The sequence below is a fragment of the Lampetra fluviatilis genome, chromosome 69 (genome assembly GCF_964198595.1).
Source record: "Lampetra fluviatilis chromosome 69, kcLamFluv1.1, whole genome shotgun sequence".
NCBI lineage: Eukaryota > Metazoa > Chordata > Hyperoartia > Petromyzontiformes > Petromyzontidae > Lampetra > Lampetra fluviatilis.
The window spans coordinates 3,653,563-3,679,524 of NC_136343.1; positions in this window are offsets into that span (position 1 = coordinate 3,653,563).

The following is a 25,962-nucleotide window of genomic DNA, read 5'->3' on the forward strand; positions in this document are numbered from 1 at the left end:
AATGCCAGGACTTTCTGGAAAACAATCAAATGTATCGAAAAGGCATCCAAAACAGATAATCTGCCCATTGAGCTTAACCGAAATGGGGAATATTTTTCAGATCCCAAAAACATTGTTGACAATTTTAACCTTCAATTTTATGAAGCTGGTAACCTTTTTGATAATGTATTGGGAGTCACCCCTGCTCATGCAAATTCCTACACCTCTGTCCAAACATTAAAGGAATTTAGTTTCCAGCCAATCCACGAAAGTAATGTTCTGAAACAACTGTCCTACCTCAAAGGGTCCTCCTCTACCAAAGCAGATGGTTTTCCCGTCTTTGCTCTACTATCTGTTGGTCACCGAATATACAAACCTATAGCCCATATTTCCAACCTGTCCATCAAAGAAGCATCAGTTCCTCTAGAATGGAAACATTCCTATGTTCGTCCACTTCACAAAGGGGGCCCTAAAGATTATCCAAATAACTACAGACCTATCTCAATTTTGTCCCCGTTGATGAAAACTTTTGAAAAATTATTGAACACCCAAATTATCATACTCTTTGGTTTTTTCGGTAAAGTCACGTAGGTTAAAAAAGAAAACAAATAAATAAATAAAATCATGACGTTTCTGAGGCAGCACAAGCTTCCGTCTTCAAGTGAAAACGTCACAGCGAAATTGCTATATCAAGTGAAGAGAAGTCCCAAGAGGCACGACCTTATATACTGATTAAGGGGGGAGGAGCCAGGATGGGTCGCGGGAGAGGAGGAGTTGTGAGATGGTCAGTACTGCTGCTGGAACTGAGCCTTTGTAATGTAGATGACAAAAGTAGATAAGCAAGCTAGGATTAAGCTGCCTTTTGTTATGCTGCTAGGTGGGTAAAATCCAAAGCAGGTAACTAAAGTAAGAAAGAAGCTATACATGATAAGCAACGTGTGGTGATGTTGATAGTGGTGCGTGGAGCTGGGGGTAATAGACTGGTAATATGGATATGTTTAAGAAGATAAATCTAAACTGGCTGTCTATCAGTGAACTACACGGTAAATAAAGTTTAACTTGGTTAATTACATCTGTCCAATGATTGCTCAATCTGAATCCATAATCTCGGTTGAAGTTATGTCTGTTTGTATATCTGGATGGCCTCTTGGGCAAATCTTTGGTAGTATCCAGGAGGTTTGCAAAATACCTTGGTATCTGAGAACACAATGTCATGCGAGCCAGCAGTATTATAACAGTGGTCAGCCACGGCCGACGAATTCGCCTTGCCATGTTTCAAATCCGACTTGTGCTCGCGAATGCGGTCAGCAATGTGTCGTTTTGTTTCCCCGATATAGCAGTCACCACAGGTACAACTTAATCTGTAAACACCAGGGTACTGTAATTCAGGAATGGCGTCCTTTACGGATAGGATCAGATCACGGATTTTGTGTACTGTATTGAATCGGACCTGGATCTTGTGTTTGTTTAGAATTTTGGAAATCTTTTTGGTAACGCCTGGTATGTATGGCAACGTGATGGATTTGATTGGAGTTTCAGGTGGTTGTTTCTGCATGGTGGGAGAAACAGCTTGGCGGATAGTGCGGTCAGAGTATCCGTTCATCTCGAGGGCCCAATGTACATGTTTTAATTCACTGGCCAGGTGGTGTTGGTCAGAGATGCAATGAGCCCTATGGTATAGTGTTTTGATGAGGGAATTATTTTGAGCCGGGTGGTGGTGGGAATCAGGCTTCAAGTAGGAATCTGTGTGGGTGGCCTTCCTGTAAACAGAATGACCCAAAGAGCCATCGGGCCTCCTCTCAAACAGAACATCCAAGAATGGTAGCTTGCCATATTTCTCCACTTCCATGGTAAATTTGATGGATGGGTGTCTGGAATTGATGTGGTCCAGGAATTGGTTCAATGCCATGAGGCCATGTGGCCAAATGACGAAAGTGTCATCCACATATCTCTTCCACAGGAAAGGACGAAGGGTGGATGTCTGGATGGTATCTGATTCAAATTTCTCCATGAAAATATTGGCTATCACTGGTGACAAAGGGGAACCCATTGGGGTACCCTCATTTTGTTTGTAGAAGGTACCATTCCAGGTAAAGTAAGTGTTGGTGAGGCAGTGCCTAACCAGAGCAGGTACATCAGGGTTCAGTCCATGTTGGACCAAGTCTTCAATTATTGTTATGGTGTCAGGCACTGGGACCTTGGTGAACAGGGAGGCCACATCAAAGCTGACTAGGACATCGTCAGGAGACAGTACAATATCCTTGACCATAGAAACCAATTGGGTTGAGTTAAGTACTGCTGAAGTGGTCTTGCCAGTGAAGAGTATCCGATAGAAAACGGGCTAGCTTGTAGGTAGGTGAGTTGATCGTGGACACGATAGGCCATAGTGGGGTGCCTTCTTTATGGATCTTGGGAAGACCATAGAATCTGGGAGGTCTTGGAGCCGAGGGTTTCAGGGAGGGACGTTTGGTTGGTTCGATTAGGGAAGTCGAGCTAGTGATGATCTTGTTGGTTTTTATCGTTAGGCTGTTAGTCGGATTAACTATTAATTTTGGAGTAACTGCCATCATTGAGTAGGTCCTGGATTTTGTTGTATGAGTTTTTGTCCATGATGACAGTAGCATTGCCCTTGTCGGCCGAGAGAATGACTATATCATCCCTCTTTTTCAATTTTGCGAGTTCAGAGCGTTCGTTTTTGCTAATGTTGTCATCATGGATAAAAACTCGTCGTGCCTCTTGGGACTTCTCTTCACTTGATACAGCAATTTTGCTGTGACGGTTTCACCTGAAGACGGAAGCTTGTGTTGACTCCGAAACGTTGTGATTTAATTTTTTGTTTTCTTTATTAACCTACGTGACTTTACCGGAAAAAACCAAAGAGTATGAATCCTTGCAGTCACGAAAGCTTCAAATCTAGGACCCAAATGATCAGTTTCCTGTCCGCCAACAATCTATTACATCTTAAACAATCTTGGTTCCGAAAAAACATACAGCACCAAATCTGCTGCATTAGATTCTCTGAATCACATTTACAGTAGCCTTGATAATAAGCAGTACTGCGCCTGTCTTTTTCTTGACTTGCCCAAAGCTTTTGATACAGTAGACCACAACAACCCTGCTTAGTAAACGAAGCTGCCTCGGTTTTTCCGAAAACACAGTGAAATGGTTAAAAAATTACCTCTTTTCTCGCACCCAAACAGTATTCACAAATGGTTGGAGTCACGTCTAAAGATAAAATAATAAATTAAATTAAATAATAGAATACGACGTTTCGATTGCAACACAAGCAATCATCATCAGGTATAATGAAATAGCGACATAAAATCTAACCAGAAAACTATAGACAGACATTTCGATTTAAAGCTTTCGTGACTGCAGGGATTCATCTTCTTGGTTCTTTCGGTAAAGTCACGTAGAAGGGAAGTAATAAAATAATAAAAATAAAACATAATAAAACAATTCTCACGACGTTTCGGCCACAACGCAAGCAGCCGTCCTCAGGCGAAGAATGAGACATTATCAAGCTAGGAGCTTATATAGGTGTAGCGAGGAGGAGCGCCTTAACAAAAGAATGTGCATATGAAGAGGAATTTTAGCATACCAATGGGCAATGCGTAGGAGGGGGGGCGGAGGGGTTTCAAAGTCCCATTATGCCCATGCATTATGCAGGATCAACAGCACCACGGGGGGGCGCAAGGAACAACGTTAATAAAGGAAAGGAATGTTAATGATATGTAGCTGCATTTACCAAACAACCACGAAGAAAACCAAAGTAAAAACTACATAAAAAAAAAACTAAAATATAAACTGATACTTACTATACTCTACAATAAGCTGAGTTACTAACAACAAATAATAAATTACAATTCTACGTCGTAAGAAGTATATAATATACTTCCATCTAAACTTTATTCTCTTAGCATATACAGTACTATATACTGCCATAGATAAACCCAACATTAAATTATATACTGTATTGCTGTAAACAACCCTATACTTTATACATTTTAATATAACACTATGTATTATTCAACTCACCCTAATGTGTATCGAAATGGTTTATTACGTCCTTCCAATGATTGCTAAGCCTGAATCCATCTTCTCGGTTAAAATTGTCTCTGTGTTTGTATATGTGGATCGCCTCATGAACGAATCTCTCATGATAGCCAGATGGCTTGCAGAGAACCTCCGTCTTGGAGAAGTCAATGTCATGTGAGCCCACTGAGTTGTAACAGTGGTCTGCCACGGCTGAGGTGTTTGTCCTACCGTGTTTTAGATCAGCTTTATGTTCACGAATGCGGTCTGAGACGTGTCGTTTGGTTTCCCCAATGTAACTGCTACCACAGAGGCAACTTAGTTTGTAGACGCCAGGGTACTGTATGTCTGGAATCACATCTTTTACAGACGGTACCAGATCACGGATTTTATGTACTGTGTTGAATCGGACCTGGATCTTGTGTTTAATCAGTATTTTGGAGATCTTTTTTGTGACCCCAGCAATGTAGGGTAAGGTGATGGTCTTGAAAGGCTCCTCAACAGGATCCTTCTTAATGGTTGGAGTGATGGCTTTGCGGATTGTGTAGTCGGAGTAACCATTAGCCTTAAGAGCTTGGCGTACGTGTTTGAGTTCACTGGAAATGTGTTCATGGTCGGAGATGCATTGGGCTCTATGATATAGAGTCTTGATGAGGGAATTCTTCTGGGATGGATGGTGGTGGGAATCCGGTTTTAGATAAGCATTCGTGTGGGTGGCTTTCCTGTAGACAGAGTGGCTCATTGAACCATCAGGTCTCCTTTTGATTAGGACATCCAAAAAGGGTAGCTTGCCATCATTTTCGACTTCCATGGTGAATCTGATGGCTGGGTGTATGGAATTGATGTGGTCGAGAAATTGGTCTAGAGCAGGCCGGCCATGTGGCCAGATGACAAAAGTGTCGTCTACGTACCTCTTCCATAAGGTCGGGCGTAGAGTGGCAGTCTGGATGGCGTCCGTCTCAAATTTCTCCATGAAGATGTTGGCTACAACCGGAGATAGGGGGGAGCCCATTGGGGTGCCCTCAATTTGCTTGTAGAAGGTTCCATTCCAGGTGAAGTATGTATTGGTTAAGCAGTGTCTCACCAGGGGGGGTACCCCAGCATTTAGTCCTTGATGAACCAAGTCTTCAATGATTGCGATGGTGTCGGGCACAGGCACCTTGGTGAACAAGGAAACCACATCAAAACTGACAAGCAGGTCGTCTGGGGACAGGGCAATCCCCTTGATTGTCGATACCAGGTCAGTAGAGTTTAGTACTGCAGAGGTGGTTTTTCCAGTGAAAGGCCGTAGGATTTCGGACAAAAAACGAGCCAGTTTGTAAGTGGCTCGTTTTTTGTCCGAAATTGGCTCGTTTTTTGTCCGAAATCCTACGGCCTTTCACTGGAAAAACCACCTCTGCAGTACTAAACTCTACTGACCTGGTATCGACAATCAAGGGGATTTCCCTGTCCCCAGACGACCTGCTTGTCAGTTTTGATGTGGTTTCCTTGTTCACCAAGGTGCCTGTGCCCGACACCATCGCAATCATTGAAGACTTGGTTCATCAAGGACTAAATGCTGGGGTACCCCCCCTGGTGAGACACTGCTTAACCAATACATACTTCACCTGGAATGAAACTTTCTACAAGCAAATTGAGGGCACCCCAATGGGCTCCCCCCTATCTCCGGTTGTAGCCAACATCTTCATGGAGAAATTTGAGACGGACGCCATCCAGACTGCCACTCTACGCCCGACCTTATGGAAGAGGTACGTAGACGACACTTTTGTCATCTGGCCACATGGCCGGCCTGCTCTAGACCAATTTCTCGACCACATCAATTCCATACACCCAGCCATCAGATTCACCATGGAAGTCGAAAATGATGGCAAGCTACCCTTTTTGGATGTCCTAATCAAAAGGAGACCTGATGGTTCAATGAGCCACTCTGTCTACAGGAAAGCCACCCACACGAATGCTTATCTAAAACCGGATTCCCACCACCATCCATCCCAGAAGAATTCCCTCATCAAGACTCTATATCATAGAGCCCAATGCATCTCCGACCATGAACACATTTCCAGTGAACTCAAACACGTACGCCAAGCTCTTAAGGCTAATGGTTACTCCGACTACACAATCCGCAAAGCCATCACTCCAACCATTAAGAAGGATCCTGTTGAGGAGCCTTTCAAGACCATCACCTTACCCTACATTGCTGGGGTCACAAAAAAGATCTCCAAAATACTGATTAAACACAAGATCCAGGTCCGATTCAACACAGTACATAAAATCCGTGATCTGGTACCGTCTGTAAAAGATGTGATTCCAGACATACAGTACCCTGGCGTCTACAAACTAAGTTGCCTCTGTGGTAGCAGTTACATTGGGGAAACCAAACGACACGTCTCAGACCGCATTCGTGAACATAAAGCTGATCTAAAACACGGTAGGACAAACACCTCAGCCGTGGCAGACCACTGTTACAACTCAGTGGGCTCACATGACATTGACTTCTCCAAGACGGAGGTTCTCTGCAAGCCATCTGGCTATCATGAGAGATTCGTTCATGAGGCGATCCACATATACAAACACAGAGACAATTTTAACCGAGAAGATGGATTCAGGCTTAGCAATCATTGGAAGGACGTAATAAACCATTTCGATACACATTAGGGTGAGTTGAATAATACATAGTGTTATATTAAAATGTATAAAGTATAGGGTTGTTTACAGCAATACAGTATATAATTTAATGTTGGGTTTATCTATGGCAGTATATAGTACTGTATATGCTAAGAGAATAAAGTTTAGATGGAAGTATATTATATACTTCTTACGACGTAGAATTGTAATTTATTATTTGTTGTTAGTAACTCAGCTTATTGTAGAGTATAGTAAGTATCAGTTTATATTTTAGTTTTTTTTTTATGTAGTTTTTACTTTGGTTTTCTTCGTGGTTGTTTGGTAAATGCAGCTACATATCATTAACATTCCTTTCCTTTATTAACGTTGTTCCTTGCGCCCCCCCGTGGTGCTGTTGATCCTGCATAATGCATGGGCATAATGGGACTTTGAAACCCCTCCGCCCCCCCTCCTACACATTGCCCATTGGTATGCTAAAATTCCTCTTCATATGCACATTCTTTTGTTAAGGCGCTCCTCCTCGCTACACCTATATAAGCTCCTAGCTTGATAATGTCTCATTCTTCGCCTGAGGACGGCTGCTTGCGTTGTGGCCGAAACGTCGTGAGAATTGTTTTATTTTGTTTTATTTTTATTATTTTATTACTTCCCTTCTACGTGACTTTACCGAAAGAACCAAGAATATAGACAGACATATTAGCAGACAGATATCACCAAGATACATAGCGGGAGCAACACAGGTAACAGAGAGGGGTGATCGTCTCTGTGGGGTGGCCTTAAATAGACAGAGGGGGGGGGTGGAGGCAGAGAGAAGGAAGGTGGGTTAGAGAAAAAATTTGCATATCAATGAGTGGTCAACAGACGTGGTGCTGCACGGCAAGTAAGCCTGAAAATCAGGAGGACACACTAAAATTAAATAACCTAGTAAAATATCGAAATGTAATGTAATACAACACAGAGGGTCGGTCAACACACAATTAACGCATAGCCTGGTTGATTACGTATTTCAAAGATTGCTAAGTTAGAATTTAAGTGTGAACATTCTAAAGAGGACACAGGCAGAGAAAACAAGTCGCCAGAGAGAGAGAAAAAAGATAAGCTTAAAACTTCCCCGTAGAAGTGGTTCAATCTTAATTTTAGAACTTTCGTGACTGTAGGAATTATTATTTGGTTCTTTCGGTTAAGTCACGTCTAAAGATAAAATAATAAATTAAATTAAATAATAGAATACGACGTTTCGATTGCAACATAAGCAATCATCATCAGGTATAATGAAATAGCGACATAAAATCTAACCAGAAAACTATAGACAGACATATTAGCAGACAGATATCACCAAGATACATAGCGGGAGCAACACAGGTAACAGAGAGGGGTGATCGTCTTTGTGGGGTGGCCTTAAATAAACGGAGGGGGGGGGGCGGAGGTAGAGAGAAGGAAGGTGGGTTAGAGAAAAAATTTGCATATCAATGAGTGGTTAACAGACGTGGTGCTGCACGGCAAGTAAGCCTGAAAATCAGGAGGACACACTAAAATTAAATAACCTTGTAAAAATATCGAAATGTAATGTAATACAACACAGAGGGTCGGTCAACACACATTTAACGCATAGCCTGGTTGATACGTATTTCAAAGATTGCTAAGTTAGAATTTAAGTGTGAACATTCTAAAGAGGACACAGGCAGAGAAAACAAGTCGCCAGAGAGAGAGAAAAAAGATAAGCTTAAAACTTCCCCGTAGAAGTGGTTCAATCTTAATTTTAGAACTTTCGTGACTGCAGGAATTATTATTTGGTTCTTTCGGTTAAGTCACGTCTAAAGATAAAATAATAAATTAAATTAAATAATAGAATACGACGTTTCGATTGTAACACAAGCAATCATCATCAGGTATCATGAAATAGCGACATAAAATCTAACCAGAAAACTATAGACAGACATTAGCAGACAGATATCACCAAGATACATATCGGGAACAACACAGGTAACATAGAGGGGTGATCGTCTCTGTGGGGTGGCCTTAAATAGACAGAGGGGGGGGGGGGGGCGGAGGCAGAGAGAAGGAAGGTGGGTTAGAGAAAAAATGTGCATATCAATGAGTGGTCAACAGACGTGGTGCTGCACGGCAAGTAAGCCTGAAAATCAGGAGGACACACTAAAATTAAATAACCTAGTAAAATATCGAAATGTAATGTAATACAACACAGAGGGTCGGTCAACACACAATTAACGCATAGCCTGGTTGATTACGTATTTCAAAGATTGCTAAGTTAGAATTTAAGTGTGAACATTCTAAAGAGGACACAGGCAGAGAAAACAAGTCGCCAGAGAGAGAGAAAAAAGATAAGCTTAAAACTTCCCCGTAGAAGTGGTTCAATCTTAATTTTAGAACTTTCGTGACTGTAGGAATTATTATTTGGTTCTTTCGGTTAAGTCACGTCTAAAGATAAAATAATAAATTAAATTAAATAATAGAATACGACGTTTCGATTGCAACATAAGCAATCATCATCAGGTATAATGAAATAGCGACATAAAATCTAACTAGAAAACTATAGACAGACATATTAGCAGACAGATATCACCAAGATACATAGCGGGAGCAACACAGGTAACAGAGAGGGGTGATCGTCTTTGTGGGGTGGCCTTAAATAGACAGAGGGGGGGGGGCGGAGGCAGAGAGAAGGAAGGTGGGTTAGAGAAAAAATTTGCATATCAATGAGTGGTTAACAGACGTGGTGCTGCACGGCAAGTAAGCCTGAAAATCAGGAGGACACACTAAAATTAAATAACCTAGTAAAATATCGAAATGTAATGTAATACAACACAGAGGGTCGGTCAACACACAATTAACGCATAGCCTGGTTGATTACGTATTTCAAAGATTGCTAAGTTAGAATTTAAGTGTGAACATTCTAAAGAGGACACAGGCAGAGAAAACAAGTCGCCAGAGAGAGAGAAAAAAGATAAGCTTAAAACTTCCCCGTAGAAGTGGTTCAATCTTAATTTTAGAACTTTCGTGACTGTAGGAATTATTATTTGGTTCTTTCGGTTAAGTCACGTCTAAAGATAAAATAATAAATTAAATTAAATAATAGAATACGACGTTTCGATTGCAACATAAGCAATCATCATCAGGTATAATGAAATAGCGACATAAAATCTAACCAGAAAACTATAGACAGACATTAGCAGACAGATATCACCAAGATACATAGCGGGAGCAACACAGGTAACAGAGAGGGGTGATCGTCTTTGTGGGGTGGCCTTAAATAAACGGAGGGGGGGGGGGGCGGAGGTAGAGAGAAGGAAGGTGGGTTAGAGAAAAAAATTGCATATCAATGAGTGGTTAACAGACGTGGTGCTGCACGGCAAGTAAGCCTGAAAATCAGGAGGACACACTAAAATTAAATAACCTAGTAAAAATATCGAAATGTAATGTAATACAACACAGAGGGTCGGTCAACACACAATTAACGCATAGCCTGGTTGATTACGTATTTCAAAGATTGCTAAGTTAGAATTTAAGTGTGAACATTCTAAAGAGGACACAGGCAGAGAAAACAAGTCGCCAGAGAGAGAGAAAAAAGATAAGCTTAAAACTTCCCCGTAGAAGTGGTTCAATCTTAATTTTAGAACTTTCGTGACTGTAGGAATTATTATTTGGTTCTTTCGGTTAAGTCACGTCTAAAGATAAAATAATAAATTAAATTAAATAATAGAATACGACGTTTCGATTGCAACATAAGCAATCATCATCAGGTATAATGAAATAGCGACATAAAATCTAACCAGAAAACTATAGACAGACATATTAGCAGACAGATATCACCAAGATACATAGCGGGAGCAACACAGGTAACAGAGAGGGGGTGATCGTCTTTGTGGGGTGGCCTTAAATAAACGGAGGGGGGGGGGGCGGAGGTAGAGAGAAGGAAGGTGGGTTAGAGAAAAAAATTGCATATCAATGAGTGGTTAACAGACGTGGTGCTGCACGGCAAGTAAGCCTGAAAATCAGGAGGACACACTAAAATTAAATAACCTAGTAAAAATATCGAAATGTAATGTAATACAACACAGAGGGTCGGTCAACACACATTTAACGCATAGCCTGGTTGATACGTATTTCAAAGATTGCTAAGTTAGAATTTAAGTGTGAACATTCTAAAGAGGACACAGGCAGAGAAAACAAGTCGCCAGAGAGAGAGAGAAAAAAGATAAGCTTAAAACTTCCCCGTAGAAGTGGTTCAATCTTAATTTTAGAACTTTCGTGACTGCAGGAATTATTATTTGGTTCTTTCGGTTAAGTCACGTCTAAAGATAAAATAATAAATTAAATTAAATAATAGAATACGACGTTTCGATTGTAACACAAGCAATCATCATCAGGTATCATGAAATAGCGACATAAAATCTAACCAGAAAACTATAGACAGACATTAGCAGACAGATATCACCAAGATACATAGCCGGAGCAACACAGGTAACAGAGAGGGTGATCGTCTCTGTGGGGTGGCCTTAAATAGACAGAGGGGGGGGGGCGGAGGCAGAGAGAAGGAAGGTGGGTTAGAGAAAAAATTTGCATATCAATGAGTGGTCAACAGACGTGGTGCTGCACGGCAAGTAAGCCTGAAAATCAGGAGGACACACTAAAATTAAATAACCTAGTAAAATATCGAAATGTAATGTAATACAACACAGAGGGTCGGTCAACACACAATTAACGCATAGCCTGGTTGATTACGTATTTCAAAGATTGCTAAGTTAGAATTTAAGTGTGAACATTCTAAAGAGGACACAGGCAGAGAAAACAAGTCGCCAGAGGAAGAGAAAAAAGTTGAGCTTAAAACTTCCCCGTAGAAGTGGTTCAATCTTAATTTTAGAACTTTCGTGACTGCAGGAATTATTATTTGGTTCTTTCGGTTAAGTCTCGTCTAAAGATAAAATAATAAATTAAATTAAATAATAGAATACGACGTTTCGATTGCAACACAAGCAATCATCATCAGGTATAATGAAATAGCGACATAAAATCTAACCAGAAAACTATAGACAGACATATTAGCAGACAGATATCACCAAGATACATAGCGGGAGCAACACAGGTAACAGAGAGGGGTGATCGTCTCTGTGGGGTGGCCCTAAATAGACAGAGGGGGGGGGCGGAGGCAGAGAGAAGGAAGGTGGGTTAGAGAAAAAATTTGCATATCAATGAGTGGTCAACAGACGTGGTGCTGCACGGCAAGTAAGCCTGAAAATCAGGAGGACACACTAAAATTAAATAACCTAGTAAAATATCGAAATGTAATGTAATACAACACAGAGGGTCGGTCAACACACAATTAACGCATAGCCTGGTTGATTACGTATTTCAAAGATTGCTAAGTTAGAATTTAAGTGTGAGCATTCTAAAGAGGACATACCTGATGATGATTGCTTGTGTTGCAATCGAAACGTCGTATTCTATTATTTAATTTAATTTATTATGTTATCTTTAGACGTGACTTAACCGAAAGAACCAAATAATAATTCCTGCAGTCACGAAAGTTCTAAAATTAAGATTGAACCACTTCTACGGGGAAGTTTTAAGCTTATCTTTTTTCTCTCTCTCTGGCGACTTGTTTTCTCTGCCTGTGTCCTCTTTAGAATGTTCACACTTAAATTCTAACTTAGCAATCTTTGAAATCCGTAATCAACCAGGCTATGCGTTAATTGTGTGTTGACCGACCCTCTGTGCTGTATTACATTACATTTCGATATTTTTAGTAGGTTATTTAATTTTAGTGTGTCCTCCTGATTTTCAGGCTTACTTGCCGTGCAGCACCACGTCTGTTGACCACTCATTGATATGCAATTTTTTTCTATAACCCACCTTCCTTCTCTCTGCCTCCGCCCCCCCCCCTCCGTCTATTTAAGGCCACCCCATAGAGACGATCACCCCTCTCTGTTACCTGTGTTGCTCCCGCTATGTATCTTGGTGATATCTGTCTGCTAATATGTCTGTCTATAGTTTTCTGGTTAGATTTTATGTCGCTATTTCATTATACCTGATGATGATTGCTTGTGTTGCAATCGAAACGTCGTATTCTATTATTTAATTTAATTTATTATTTTATCTTTAGACGTGACTTAACCGAAAGAACCAAATAATAATTCCTGCAGTCACGAAAGTTCTAAAATTAAGATTGAACCACTTCTACGGGGAAGTTTTAAGCTTATCTTTTTTCTCTCTCTCTGGCGACTTGTTTTCTCTGCCTGTGTCCTCTTTAGAATGTTCACACTTAAATTCTAACTTAGCAATCTTTGAAATACGTAATCAACCAGGCTATGCGTTAATTGTGTGTTGACCGACCCTCTGTGTTGTATTACATTACATTTCGATATTTTACTAGGTTATTTAATTTTAGTGTGTCCTCCTGATTTTCAGGCTTACTTGCCGTGCAGCACCACGTCTGTTGACCACTCATTGATATGCAAATTTTTTCTCTAACCCACCTTACTTCTCTCTGCCTCCGCCCCCCCCCCCCTCTGTCTATTTAAGGCCACCCCACAGAGACGATCACCCCTCTCTGTTACCTGTGTTGCTCCCGCTATGTATCTTGGTGATATCTGTCTGCTAATATGTCTGTCTATAGTTTTCTGGTTAGATTTTATGTCGCTATTTCATTATACCTGATGATGATTGCTTGTGTTGCAATCGAAACGTCGTATTCTATTATTTAATTTAATTTATTATGTTATCTTTAGACGTGACTTAACCGAAAGAACCAAATAATAATTCCTGCAGTCACGAAAGTTCTAAAATTAAGATTGAACCACTTCTACGGGGAAGTTTTAAGCTTATCTTTTTTCTCTCTCTCTGGCGACTTGTTTTCTCTGCCTGTGTCCTCTTTAGAATGTTCACACTTAAATTCTAACTTAGCAATCTTTGAAATCCGTAATCAACCAGGCTATGCGTTAATTGTGTGTTGACCGACCCTCTGTGCTGTATTACATTACATTTCGATATTTTTAGTTGGTTATTTAATTTTAGTGTGTCCTCCTGATTTTCAGGCTTACTTGCCGTGCAGCACCACGTCTGTTGACCACTCATTGATATGCAAATTTTTTCTCTAACCCACCTTCCTTCTCTCTGCCTCCACCCCCCCCTCCGTCTATTTAAGGCCACCCCACAGAGACGATCACCCCTCTCTGTTACCTGTGTTGCTCCCGCTATGTATCTTGGTGATATCTGTCTGCTAATATGTCTGTCTATAGTTTTCTGGTTAGATTTTATGTCGCTATTTCATTATACCTGATGATGATTGCTTGTGTTGCAATCGAAACGTCGTATTCTATTATTTAATTTAATTTATTATGTTATCTTTAGACGTGACTTAACCGAAAGAACCAAATAATAATTCCTGCAGTCACGAAAGTTCTAAAATTAAGATTGAACCACTTCTACGGGGAAGTTTTAAGCTTATCTTTTTTCTCTCTCTCTCTGGCGACTTGTTTTCTCTGCCTGTGTCCTCTTTAGAATGTTCACACTTAAATTCTAACTTAGCAATCTTTGAAATCCGTAATCAACCAGGCTATGCGTTAATTGTGTGTTGACCGACCCTCTGTGCTGTATTACATTACATTTCGATATTTTTAGTTGGTTATTTAATTTTAGTGTGTCCTCCTGATTTTCAGGCTTACTTGCCGTGCAACACCACGTCTGTTGACCACTCATTGATATGCAAATTTTTTCTCTAACCCACCTTCCTTCTCTCTGCCTCCACCCCCCCCCTCCGTCTATTTAAGGCCACCCCACAGAGACGATCACCCCTCTCTGTTACCTGTGTTGCTCCCGCTATGTATCTTGGTGATATCTGTCTGCTAATATGTCTGTCTATAGTTTTCTGGTTAGATTTTATGTCGCTATTTCATTATACCTGATGACGATTGCTTGTGTTGCAATCGAAACGTCGTATTCTATTATTTAATTTAATTTATTATTTTATCTTTAGACGTGACTTAACCGAAAGAACCAAATAATAATTCCTGCAGTCACGAAAGTTCTAAAATTAAGATTGAACCACTTCTACGGGGAAGTTTTAAGCTTATCTTTTTTCTCTCTCTCTGGCGACTTGTTTTCTCTGCCTGTGTCCTCTTTAGAATGTTCACACTTAAATTCTAACTTAGCAATCTTTGAAATCCGTAATCAACCAGGCTATGCGTTAATTGTGTGTTGACCGACCCTCTGTGCTGTATTACATTACATTTCGATATTTTTAGTTGGTTATTTAATTTTAGTGTGTCCTCCTGATTTTCAGGCTTACTTGCCGTGCAGCACCACGTCTGTTGACCACTCATTGATATGCAAATTTTTTCTCTAACCCACCTTCCTTCTCTCTGCCTCCACCCCCCCCCCCCCTCCGTCTATTTAAGGCCACCCCACAGAGACGATCACCCCTCTCTGTTACCTGTGTTGCTCCCGCTATGTATCTTGGTGATATCTGTCTGCTAATATGTCTGTCTATAGTTTTCTGGTTAGATTTTATGTCGCTATTTCATTATACCTGATGACGATTGCTTGTGTTGCAATCGAAACGTCGTATTCTATTATTTAATTTAATTTATTATTTTATCTTTAGACGTGACTTAACCGAAAGAACCAAATAATAATTCCTGCAGTCACGAAAGTTCTAAAATTAAGATTGAACCACTTCTACGGGGAAGTTTTAAGCTTATCTTTTTTCTCTCTCTCTGGCGACTTGTTTTCTCTGCCTGTGTCCTCTTTAGAATGTTCACACTTAAATTCTAACTTAGCAATCTTTGAAATCCGTAATCAACCAGGCTATGCGTTAATTGTGTGTTGACCGACCCTCTGTGCTGTATTACATTACATTTCGATATTTTTAGTTGGTTATTTAATTTTAGTGTGTCCTCCTGATTTTCAGGCTTACTTGCCGTGCAGCACCACGTCTGTTGACCACTCATTGATATGCAAATTTTTTCTCTAACCCACCTTCCTTCTCTCTGCCTCCACCCCCCCCCCCTCCGTCTATTTAAGGCCACCCCACAGAGACGATCACCCCTCTCTGTTACCTGTGTTGCTCCCGCTATGTATCTTGGTGATATCTGTCTGCTAATATGTCTGTCTATAGTTTTCTGGTTAGATTTTATGTCGCTATTTCATTATACCTGATGACGATTGCTTGTGTTGCAATCGAAACGTCGTATTCTATTATTTAATTTAATTTATTATTTTATCTTTAGACGTGACTTAACCGAAAGAACCAAATAATAATTCCTGCAGTCACGAAAGTTCTAAAATTAAGATTGAACCACTTCTACGGGGAAGTTTTAAGCTTATCTTTTTTCTCTCTCTCTGGCGACTTGTTTTCTCTGCCTGTGTCCTCTTTAGAATGTTCACACTTAAATTCTAACTTAGCAATCTTTGAAATCCGTAATCAACCAGGCTATGCGTTAATTGTGTGTTGACCGACCCTCTGTGCTGTATTACATTACATTTCGATATTTTTAGTTGGTTATTTAATTTTAGTGTGTCCTCCTGATTTTCAGGCTTACTTGCCGTGCAGCACCACGTCTGTTGACCACTCATTGATATGCAAATTTTTTCTCTAACCCACCTTCCTTCTCTCTGCCTCCACCCCCCCCTCCGTCTATTTAAGGCCACCCCACAGAGACGATCACCCCTCTCTGTTACCTGTGTTGCTCCCGCTATGTATCTTGGTGATATCTGTCTGCTAATATGTCTGTCTATAGTTTTCTGGTTAGATTTTATGTCGCTATTTCATTATACCTGATGATGATTGCTTGTGTTGCAACCGAAACGTCGTATTCTATTATTTAATTTAATTTATTATGTTATCTTTAGACGTGACTTAACCGAAAGAACCAAATAATAATTCCTGCAGTCACGAAAGTTCTAAAATTAAGATTGAACCACTTCTACGGGGAAGTTTTAAGCTTATCTTTTTTCTCTCTCTCTCTGGCGACTTGTTTTCTCTGCCTGTGTCCTCTTTAGAATGTTCACACTTAAATTCTAACTTAGCAATCTTTGAAATCCGTAATCAACCAGGCTATGCGTTAATTGTGTGTTGACCGACCCTCTGTGCTGTATTACATTACATTTCGATATTTTTAGTTGGTTATTTAATTTTAGTGTGTCCTCCTGATTTTCAGGCTTACTTGCCGTGCAGCACCACGTCTGTTGACCACTCATTGATATGCAATTTTTTTCTCTAACCCACCTTCCTTCTCTCTGCCTCCACCCCCCCCCCCCCTCCGTCTATTTAAGGCCACCCCACAGAGACGATCACCCCTCTCTGTTACCTGTGTTGCTCTCGCTATGTATCTTGGTGATATCTGTCTGCTAATATGTCTGTCTATAGTTTTCTGGTTAGATTTTATGTCGCTATTTCATTATACCTGATGACGATTGCTTGTGTTGCAATCGAAACGTCGTATTCTATTATTTAATTTAATTTATTATTTTATCTTTAGACGTGACTTAACCGAAAGAACCAAATAATAATTCCTGCAGTCACGAAAGTTCTAAAATTAAGATTGAACCACTTCTACGGGGAAGTTTTAAGCTTATCTTTTTTCTCTCTCTCTGGCGACTTGTTTTCTCTGCCTGTGTCCTCTTTAGAATGTTCACACTTAAATTCTAACTTAGCAATCTTTGAAATACGTAATCAACCAGGCTATGCGTTAATTGTGTGTTGACCGACCCTCTGTGTTGTATTACATTACATTTCGATATTTTACTAGGTTATTTAATTTTAGTGTGTCCTCCTGATTTTCAGGCTTACTTGCCGTGCAGCACCACGTCTGTTGACCACTCATTGATATGCAAATTTTTTCTCTAACCCACCTTACTTCTCTCTGCCTCCGCCCCCCCCCCCCTCTGTCTATTTAAGGCCACCCCACAGAGACGATCACCCCTCTCTGTTACCTGTGTTGCTCCCGCTATGTATCTTGGTGATATCTGTCTGCTAATATGTCTGTCTATAGTTTTCTGGTTAGATTTTATGTCGCTATTTCATTATACCTGATGATGATTGCTTGTGTTGCAATCGAAGCGTCGTATTCTATTATTTAATTTATTATGTTATCTTTAGACGTGACTTAACCGAAAGAACCAAATAATAATTCCTGCAGTCACGAAAGTTCTAAAATTAAGATTGAACCACTTCTACGGGGAAGTTTTAAGCTTATCTTTTTTCTCTCTCTCTGGCGACTTGTTTTCTCTGCCTGTGTCCTCTTTAGAATGTTCACACTTAAATTCTAACTTAGCAATCTTTGAAATCCGTAATCAACCAGGCTATGCGTTAATTGTGTGTTGACCGACCCTCTGTGCTGTATTACATTACATTTCGATATTTTTAGTTGGTTATTTAATGTTAGTGTGTCCTCCTGATTTTCAGGCTTACTTGCCGTGCAGCACCACGTCTGTTGACCACTCATTGATATGCAAATTTTTTCTCTAACCCACCTTCCTTCTCTCTGCCTCCACCCCCCCCCCCCCTCCGTCTATTTAAGGCCACCCCACAGAGACGATCACCCCTCTCTGTTACCTGTGTTGCTCCCGCTATGTATCTTGGTGATATCTGTCTGCTAATATGTCTGTCTATAGTTTTCTGGTTAGATTTTATGTCGCTATTTCATTATACCTGATGATGATTGCTTGTGTTGCAATCGAAACGTCGTATTCTATTATTTAATTTAATTTATTATTTTATCTTTAGACGTGACTTAACCGAAAGAACCAAATAATAATTCCTGCAGTCACGAAAGTTCTAAAATTAAGATTGAACCACTTCTACGGGGAAGTTTTAAGCTTATCTTTTTTCTCTCTCTCTGGCGACTTGTTTTCTCTGCCTGTGTCCTCTTTAGAATGTTCACACTTAAATTCTAACTTAGCAATCTTTGAAATACGTAATCAACCAGGCTATGCGTTAATTGTGTGTTGACCGACCCTCTGTGTTGTATTACATTACATTTCGATATTTTACTAGGTTATTTAATTTTAGTGTGTCCTCCTGATTTTCAGGCTTACTTGCCGTGCAGCACCACGTCTGTTGACCACTCATTGATATGCAAATTTTTTCTCTAACCCACCTTACTTCTCTCTGCCTCCGCCCCCCCCCCCCCTCTGTCTATTTAAGGCCACCCCACAGAGACGATCACCCCTCTCTGTTACCTGTGTTGCTCCCGCTATGTATCTTGGTGATATCTGTCTGCTAATATGTCTGTCTATAGTTTTCTGGTTAGATTTTATGTCGCTATTTCATTATACCTGATGATGATTGCTTGTGTTGCAATCGAAGCGTCGTATTCTATTATTTAATCTATTATGTTATCTTTAGACGTGACTTAACCGAAAGAACCAAATAATAATTCCTGCAGTCACGAAAGTTCTAAAATTAAGATTGAACCACTTCTACGGGGAAGTTTTAAGCTTATCTTTTTTCTCTCTCTCTGGCGACTTGTTTTCTCTGCCTGTGTCCTCTTTAGAATGTTCACACTTAAATTCTAACTTAGCAATCTTTGAAATCCGTAATCAACCAGGCTATGCGTTAATTGTGTGTTGACCGACCCTCTGTGCTGTATTACATTACATTTCGATATTTTTAGTTGGTTATTTAATGTTAGTGTGTCCTCCTGATTTTCAGGCTTACTTGCCGTGCAGCACCACGTCTGTTGACCACTCATTGATATGCAAATTTTTTCTCTAACCCACCTTCCTTCTCTCTGCCTCCACCCCCCCCCCTCCGTCTATTTAAGGCCACCCCACAGAGACGATCACCCCTCTCTGTTACCTGTGTTGCTCCCGCTATGTATCTTGGTGATATCTGTCTGCTAATATGTCTGTCTATAGTTTTCTGGTTAGATTTTATGTCGCTATTTCATTATACCTGATGATGATTGCTTGTGTTGCAATCGAAACGTCGTATTCTATTATTTAATTTAATTTATTATTTTATCTTTAGACGTGACTTAACCGAAAGAACCAAATAATAATTCCTGCAGTCACGAAAGTTCTAAAATTAAGATTGAACCACTTCTACGGGGAAGTTTTAAGCTTATCTTTTTTCTCTCTCTCTGGCGACTTGTTTTCTCTGCCTGTGTCCTCTTTAGAATGTTCACACTTAAATTCTAACTTAGCAATCTTTGAAATACGTAATCAACCAGGCTATGCGTTAATTGTGTGTTGACCGACCCTCTGTGTTGTATTACATTACATTTCGATATTTTACTAGGTTATTTAATTTTAGTGTGTCCTCCTGATTTTCAGGCTTACTTGCCGTGCAGCACCACGTCTGTTGACCACTCATTGATATGCAAATTTTTTCTCTAACCCACCTTACTTCTCTCTGCCTCCGCCCCCCCCCCCCTCTGTCTATTTAAGGCCACCCCACAGAGACGATCACCCCTCTCTGTTACCTGTGTTGCTCCCGCTATGTATCTTGGTGATATCTGTCTGCTAATATGTCTGTCTATAGTTTTCTGGTTAGATTTTATGTCGCTATTTCATTATACCTGATGATGATTGCTTGTGTTGCAATCGAAGCGTCGTATTCTATTATTTAATTTATTATGTTATCTTTAGACGTGACTTAACCGAAAGAACCAAATAATAATTCCTGCAGTCACGAAAGTTCTAAAATTAAGATTGAACCACTTCTACGGGGAAGTTTTAAGCTTATCTTTTTTCTCTCTCTCTGGCGACTTGTTTTCTCTGCCTGTGTCCTCTTTAGAATGTTCACACTTAAATTCTAACTTAGCAATCTTTGAAATCCGTTATCAACCAGGCTATGCGTTAATTGTGTGTTGACCGACCCTCTGTGCTGTATTACATTACATTTCGATATTTTTAGTTGGTTATTTAATGTTAGTGTGTCCTCCTGATTTTCAGGCTTACTTGCCGTGCAGCACCACGTCTGTTGACCACTCATTGATATGCAAATTTTTTCTCTAACCCACCTTCCTTCTCTCTGCCTCCACCCCCCCCCCCTCCGTCTATTTAAGGCCACCCCACAGAGACGATCACCCCTCTCTGTTACCTGTGTTGCTCCCGCTATGTATCTTGGTGATATCTGTCTGCTAATATGTCTGTCTATAGTTTTCTGGTTAGATTTTATGTCGCTATTTCATTATACCTGATGATGATTGCTTGTGTTGCAATCGAAACGTCGTATTCTATTATTTAATTTAATTTATTATGTTATCTTTAGACGTGACTTAACCGAAAGAACCAAATAATAATTCCTGCAGTCACGAAAGTTCTAAAATTAAGATTGAACCACTTCTACGGGGAAGTTTTAAGCTTATCTTTTTTCTCTCTCTCTCTGGCGACTTGTTTTCTCTGCCTGTGTCCTCTTTAGAATGTTCACACTTAAATTCTAACTTAGCAATCTTTGAAATCCGTAATCAACCAGGCTATGCGTTAATTGTGTGTTGACCGACCCTCTGTGCTGTATTACATTACATTTCGATATTTTTAGTTGGTTATTTAATTTTAGTGTGTCCTCCTGATTTTCAGGCTTACTTGCCGTGCAGCACCACGTCTGTTGACCACTCATTGATATGCAAATTTTTTCTCTAACCCACCTTCCTTCTCTCTGCCTCCACCCCCCCCCCCCTCCGTCTATTTAAGGCCACCCCACAGAGACGATCACCCCTCTCTGTTACCTGTGTTGCTCCCGCTATGTATCTTGGTGATATCTGTCTGCTAATATGTCTGTCTATAGTTTTCTGGTTAGATTTTATGTCGCTATTTCATTATACCTGATGACGATTGCTTGTGTTGCAATCGAAACGTCGTATTCTATTATTTAATTTAATTTATTATTTTATCTTTATACGTGACTTAACCGAAAGAACCAAATAATAATTCCTGCAGTCACGAAAGTTCTAAAATTAAGATTGAACCACTTCTACGGGGAAGTTTTAAGCTTATCTTTTTTCTCTCTCTCTGGCGACTTGTTTTCTCTGCCTGTGTCCTCTTTAGAATGTTCACACTTAAATTCTAACTTAGCAATCTTTGAAATACGTAATCAACCAGGCTACGCGTTAATTGTGTGTTGACCGACCCTCTGTGTTGTATTACATTACATTTCGATATTTTTACTAGGTTATTTAATTTTAGTGTGTCCTCCTGATTTTCAGGCTTACTTGCCGTGCAGCACCACGTCTGTTGACCACTCATTGATATGCAAATTTTTTCTCTAACCCACCTTCCTTCTCTCTGCCTCCGCCCCCCCCCCCCTCCGTCTATTTAAGGCCACCCCACAGAGACGATCACCCCTCTCTGTTACCTGTGTTGCTCCCGCTATGTATCTTGGTGATATCTGTTTGCTAATATGTCTGTCTATAGTTTTCTGGTTAGATTTTATGTCGCTATTTCATTATACCTGATGATGATTGCTTGTGTTGCAATCGAAACGTCGTATTCTATTATTTAATTTAATTTATTATTTTATCTTTAGACGTGACTTAACCGAAAGAACCAAATAATAATTCCTGCAGTCACGAAAGTTCTAAAATTAAGATTGAACCACTTCTACGGGGAAGTTTTAAGCTTATCTTTTTTCTCTCTCTCTGGCGACTTGTTTTCTCTGCCTGTGTCCTCTTTAGAATGTTCACACTTAAATTCTAACTTAGCAATCTTTGAAATACGCAATCAACCAGGCTATGCGTTAATTGTGTGTTGACCGACCCTCTGTGTTGTATTACTTTACATTTCGATATTTTACTAGGTTATTTAATTTTAGTGTGTCCTCCTGATTTTCAGGCTTACTTGCCGTGCAGCACCACGTCTGTTGACCACTCATTGATATGCTAATTTTTTCTCTAACCCACCTTCCTTCTTTCTGCCTCCGCTCCCCCTCCTCTGTCTATTTAAGGCCACCCCACAGAGACGATCACCCCTCTCTGTTACCTGTGTTGCTCCCGCTATGTATCTTGGTGATATCTGTCTGCTAATATGTCTGTCTATAGTTTTCTGGTTAGATTTTATGTCGCTATTTCATTATACCTGATGATGATTGCTTGTGTTGCAATCGAAACGTCGTATTCTATTATTTAATTTAATTAATTATTTTATCTTTAGACGTGACTTAACCGAAAGAACCAAATAATAATTCCTGCAGTCACGAAAGTTCTAAAATTAAGATTGAACCACTTCTACGGGGAAGTTTTAAGCTTATCTTTTTTCTCTCTCTCTGGCGACTTGTTTTCTCTGCCTGTGTCCTCTTTAGAATGTTCACACTTAAATTCTAACTTAGCAATCTTTGAAATACGCAATCAACCAGGCTATGCGTTAATTGTGTGTTGACCGACCCTCTGTGTTGTATTACTTTACATTTCGATATTTTACTAGGTTATTTAATTTTAGTGTGTCCTCCTGATTTTCAGGCTTACTTGCCGTGCAGCACCACGTCTGTTGACCACTCATTGATATGCTAATTTTTTCTCTAACCCACCTTCCTTCTTTCTGCCTCCGCTCCCCCCCCTCTGTCTATTTAAGGCCACCCCACAGAGACGATCACCCCTCTCTGTTACCTGTGTTGCTCCCGCTATGTATCTTGGTGATATCTGTCTGCTAATATGTCTGTCTATAGTTTTCTGGTTAGATTTTATGTCGCTATTTCATTATACCTGATGATGATTGCTTGTGTTGCAATCGAAACGTCGTATTCTATTATTTAATTAAATTTATTATTTTATCTTTAGACGTGACTTAACCGAAAGAACCAAATAATAATTCCTGCAGTCACGAAAGTTCTAAAATTAAGATTGAACCACTTCTACGGGGAAGTTTTAAGCTTATCTTTTTTCTCTCTCTCTGGCGACTTGTTTTCTCTGCCTGTGTCCTCTTTAGAATGTTCACACTTAAATTCTAACTTAGCAATCTTTGAAATACGTAATCAACCAGGCTATGCGTTAATTGTGTTGACCGACCCTCTGTGTTGTATTACATTACATTTCGATATTTTACTAGGTTATTTAATTTTAGAGTGTCCTCCTGATTTTCAGGCTTACTTGCCGTGCAGCACCACGTCTGTTGACCACTCATTGATATGCAAATTTTTTTCTCTAACCCACCTTCCTTCTCTCTGCCTCCGCCCCCCCCTCCTCTGTCTATTTAAGGCCACCCCACAGAGACGATCACCCCTCTCTGTTACCTGTGTTGCTCCCGCTATGTATCTTGGTGATATCTGTCTGCTAATATGTCTGTCTATAGTTTTCTGGTTAGATTTTATGTCGCTATTTCATTATACCTGATGATGATTGCTTGTGTTGCAATCGAAACGTCGTATTCTATTATTTAATTTAATTTATTATTTTATCTTTAGACGTGACTTAACCGAAAGAACCAAATAATAATTCCTGCAGTCACGAAAGTTCTAAAATTAAGATTGAACCACTTCTACGGGGAAGTTTTAAGCTTATCTTTTTTCTCTCTCTCTGGCGACTTGTTTTCTCTGCCTGTGTCCTCTTTAGAATGTTCACACTTAAATTCTAACTTAGCAATCTTTGAAATACGCAATCAACCAGGCTATGCGTTAATTGTGTGTTGACCGACCCTCTGTGTTGTATTACTTTACATTTCGATATTTTACTAGGTTATTTAATTTTAGTGTGTCCTCCTGATTTTCAGGCTTATTTGCCGTGCAGCACCACGTCTGTTGACCACTCATTGATATGCTAATTTTTTCTCTAACCCACCTTCCTTCTTTCTGCCTCCGCTCCCCCCCCTCTGTCTATTTAAGGCCACCCCACAGAGACGATCACCCCTCTCTGTTACCTGTGTTGCTCCCGCTATGTATCTTGGTGATATCTGTCTGCTAATATGTCTGTCTATAGTTTTCTGGTTAGATTTTATGTCGCTATTTCATTATACCTGATGATGATTGCTTGTGTTGCAATCGAAACGTCGTATTCTATTATTTAATTTAATTTATTATTTTATCTTTAGACGTGACTTAACCGAAAGAACCAAATAATAATTCCTGCAGTCACGAAAGTTCTAAAATTAAGATTGAACCACTTCTACGGGGAAGTTTTAAGCTTATCTTTTTTCTCTCTCTCTGGCGACTTGTTTTCTCTGCCTGTGTCCTCTTTAGAATGTTCACACTTAAATTCTAACTTAGCAATCTTTGAAATACGCAATCAACCAGGCTATGCGTTAATTGTGTGTTGACCGACCCTCTGTGTTGTATTACTTTACATTTCGATATTTTACTAGGTTATTTAATTTTAGTGTGTCCTCCTGATTTTCAGGCTTACTTGCCGTGCAGCACCACGTCTGTTGACCACTCATTGATATGCTAATTTTTTCTCTAACCCACCTTCCTTCTTTCTGCCTCCGCTCCCCCCCCTCTGTCTATTTAAGGCCACCCCACAGAGACGATCACCCCTCTCTGTTACCTGTGTTGCTCCCGCTATGTATCTTGGTGATATCTGTCTGCTAATATGTCTGTCTATAGTTTTCTGGTTAGATTTTATGTCGCTATTTCATTATACCTGATGATGATTGCTTGTGTTGCAATCGAAACGTCGTATTCTATTATTTAATTTAATTTATTATTTTATCTTTAGACGTGACTTAACCGAAAGAACCAAATAATAATTCCTGCAGTCACGAAAGTTCTAAAATTAAGATTGAACCACTTCTACGGGGAAGTTTTAAGCTTATCTTTTTTCTCTCTCTCTGGCGACTTGTTTTCTCTGCCTGTGTCCTCTTTAGAATGTTCACACTTAAATTCTAACTTAGCAATCTTTGAAATACGTAATCAACCAGGCTATGCGTTAATTGTGTGTTGACCGACCCTCTGTGTTGTATTACATTACATTTCGATATTTTTACTAGGTTATTTAATTTTAGTGTGTCCTCCTGATTTTCAGGCTTACTTGCCGTGCAGCACCACGTCTGTTGACCACTCATTGATATGCAATTTTTTTCTCTAACCCACCTTCCTTCTCTCTGCCTCCGCCCCCCCCCCCCTCCGTCTATTTAAGGCCACCCCACAGAGACGATCACCCCTCTCTGTTACCTGTGTTGCTCCCGCTATGTATCTTGGTGATATCTGTTTGCTAATATGTCTGTCTATAGTTTTCTGGTTAGATTTTATGTCGCTATTTCATTATACCTGATGATGATTGCTTGTGTTGCAATCGAAACGTCGTATTCTATTATTTAATTTAATTCATTATTTTATCTTTAGACGTGACTTAACCGAAAGAACCAAATAATAATTCCTGCAGTCACGAAAGTTCTAAAATTAAGATTAAACCACTTCTACGGGGAAGTTTTAAGCTT